Raw genomic sequence first — 3464 nt, forward strand, 5'->3', positions numbered from 1 at the left:
GGTTGGATCATTTCAGGAAAAATATCTACCCAGATTTCAGGAAGCACCTTAGTCGATATCATCCTTATCGTAAGAAGAAGAAGGAATTCAATTGGTTCACCGAGGAAGGAGTAGCTCGTACACCTTTGACAGGATCACAAGTTTATGAACGTATTAAAAATGTTGAAACCAAATACGGTAAGTGCTTCAAGTCCAAGTCTATAAAGGGTGTTTTATGGAAGAAAGTGTCTCCATTATGGGATCTTCCCTACTGGAAAGATTTGTCGGTTAGGCATTGTCTCGATGTAATGCACATGGAGAAAAATGTGTGCGATGCTATCATCGGGACTTTGCTAAACATACCAGGAAAGACCAAGGACAATGAGAATGTGCGGAAAGATATGAAAAAGAAGAATATTCGACCAGATTTGTGGCCTGTTAAAAAAAAGGATGGTACAAAGACCTTTCTGCCTCCAGCGTGTTACACAATGTCGAGAAAGGAGAAGAAGAAGTTTTGTGAGTGCTTACATGGCATTAAGGTTCCCTCGGGATATTCGTCGAATGTTAAGCGCCTAGTGTCTCTCTCGGACCTTAGGTTGATTGGTATGAAGTCTCATGATTGTCATGCACTGATTAATGTATTTTTGCCGATTGTACTTCGTGGGATATTGCCGAAACACGTGAGACATATTATAACAAAACTTTGTTTGTTTTTCAATTCCATATGTGCTAAGGTGATTGATCCGGAGACTTTGGATGCTTTGCAAAATGATGTTGTTGAAACTCTATGTCGATTTGAAATGTATTTTCCGCCTTCTTTCTTTGATATAATGGTGCATTTGATTGTCCATTTAGTTCGGGAAGTCAAGTTATGTGGTCCGTTGTTCTTAAGATGGATGTATCCTTTTGAGAGATTTTTTAAGACTTTAAAGGACAAAGCAAGGAATCCGGCTAATCCAGAGGGTAGTATCATTCGGGGAGTCCTTAAAGAAGAGATTTCTGGATATCTAGCTGAGTTTTTGTCAAGCCTTGAACCAATAGGACATCCAAAATCTCGACATATTGGTAGGCTCGCAGGGGAGGGAGTAATTGGTAAAAATGTGATATCTCCTCCATCGGAGAGGAAGAAGAAGGCACATCTTTGTGTGTTGCAGCATCTTACAGAGGTTCATCCTTATTTAGAAAAACATCTGCTTGAATTGCAACATTGTAATCCTAAGTTGAAGGAAAGAGCGTTGATGCGGGAACATAATCGCACATTTGTTGAATGGTTTAAGAAGGAAGTTGGCAAGAAACAAGACCATGATGTTTCTGATACGATCAAGTGGTTATCTCGAGGTCCTCGACTATGTGTTCGATCTTTTGAAGGATATGATATCAATGGGTTCACATTCTACACTAGAAGGCAAGATGAAAAGAGTGTAGTGCAAAATAGTGGAGTAAAGGTTGTTGCTTCATCTAGGGTCTATGCAAGCGCTAAGGATAAAAGGCCGGTTGATTCAACACAATCATATTATGGTGTTATCGAAGAAATATGGGAGCTTGATTATACCTATTTTGTGATCCCTGTTTTTCGGTGTCAGTGGGCTAACAACCACAATGGTGTGAAGCAAGATGAAATTTCCCGGGTTTAACCTTGGTGAACTTTGATCGACTAAGTGACAGTGACGAGCCATTCATTCTAGCATCACTAGCTAAGCAAGTTTTTTATGTGGTTGACAATATTGATCCTAGATGGCGTGTTGTTGCCCAAGGAAAAAGACATATTTTGGGTATTGATGATGTTGTAGATGAAGATGCGTATGATGAGTATGATGACACACCTCCGTTACCAATGGTTGTTCAACCATTGCCAGAAGAGGAGGATGCAAATAATACTAATCATATGCGTACAGATCATACGGAAGGAATATGGGTTACAAATCGTAATTGAAACATACATGTGTAAGTTCGGGCTTCACTTCTGATGCATTGTTGAAGTTTTCGACTTTGTTCTTTCTATTCATAGCTGACAGCCTGTGCGCCTTGGAATTTGATTTGAACTCTAGTTGTTCTTTGATTTCATATTGTTTTGGTAAATTGGTCTTTTTTTGGCAAATAAAAACTGTTATTAGGATAAACATTACAAACAAACAACATTGTCATTGGATAACAAAATCTAGTATGCTATTTCTTTTGCCCTCACATATGGATACATGGTAGGTGTCAGTTATATGTCAGATTATGATTTCACTCCCAACTGACAATAAATTCTGTCATATGATGCAGATCCTGCAGAACTTTCCACTACTGTTTTAGGGATTGGTAATAACTATTAGTTGGGACAAGTTTTCTTCTTCACACTCAAGCTGTGCTTTCTTCGCAAACCTGGAGGACTATACAGTGTAAATAAATCTGTTACCCCACCTTTTACACAAGGTAATCCTTCTTTTACTTTTACCTATTATAGTGTGATCACTTTTACTGAATCATGGGTGCAGTGACATTTGATGTGGATTTTGGATATGGATTTGTTGTTACTTATGTGAAAGCATTTTTTTATTATATGATTTAATTGCTGTTAGTATTGAGGTTGCGCAACCCCCACCTCAAAGATAAATGAAACAACATTACTCCGTATTATGTTTTTTAGCAATAATTTTTCAGATACATTCTGAAAACTTTGATTTGAAACCATTTACTCTATACAAATATATTGTCTTTTCCTGAATTCCAAGGTAAAGAAATTTGATAGTGTTTAATATGGCCTGCAGTTTTGCTTTGCTTTGAGAAATCTTCTTGATTGAAGCAAAGTGTTTTCATGAATACAGAGTATTTCTTAAGCTGATAGCCGTATCGCCTTCATAGTGGCTTGATCAAGCTTCAGAGTAACTCTTAGTCCTTTATCTTCTTTTCTTTTGAGTAAGGATGGGTTTAAATATTTAAATACCATGATAAACACAGAGTAGCAACGGTAATGAATTAACTCGTATGTGATTTATAAACAAAGTATCATGCCACTGTCTATGATCATGATCATGGTAGTATTAGTTAGTTACTTAGTTGGTGTTATTCATTGAACTTTTAAGCTCAAACAAGCTGTAATCTGTTAGTTTGTATAACTATTATTTCAGTACTAACAATGCCTTAATTTCTGTTAGATAATTTAGTGGCAGATGGTAACAAAGTGATAGTGGCAGATGGTTCAGTACTAACATACGCCATACCATCTGCCACTATCTGTCAGCGTATTGCCGTATGGCGTGTTCAGTCTTACTTTAGACCAACTTCTTTTGCTTGTTGCCATTAGGTACTGGTAGTGTCTGGAGTTGCGTCTATCATTTGGCCTAGAAGTTGGAAAAAATCCTATTAAGTTCTTCAGATAGTCATGATTTCCATTACTTGAAGTTGATCTCAAGATGTATTAGCTATTCCAAAAATGGCCAAGTTGGAAATGCTGGTTCCCTTGGTATGGGGAAGGGAAGGAGTTGGCTGAATTTGATGAA

Source organism: Spinacia oleracea, chromosome 1 (genome assembly GCF_020520425.1).
Source record: "Spinacia oleracea cultivar Varoflay chromosome 1, BTI_SOV_V1, whole genome shotgun sequence".
Classification (NCBI taxonomy): Eukaryota; Viridiplantae; Streptophyta; class Magnoliopsida; order Caryophyllales; family Amaranthaceae; genus Spinacia; species Spinacia oleracea.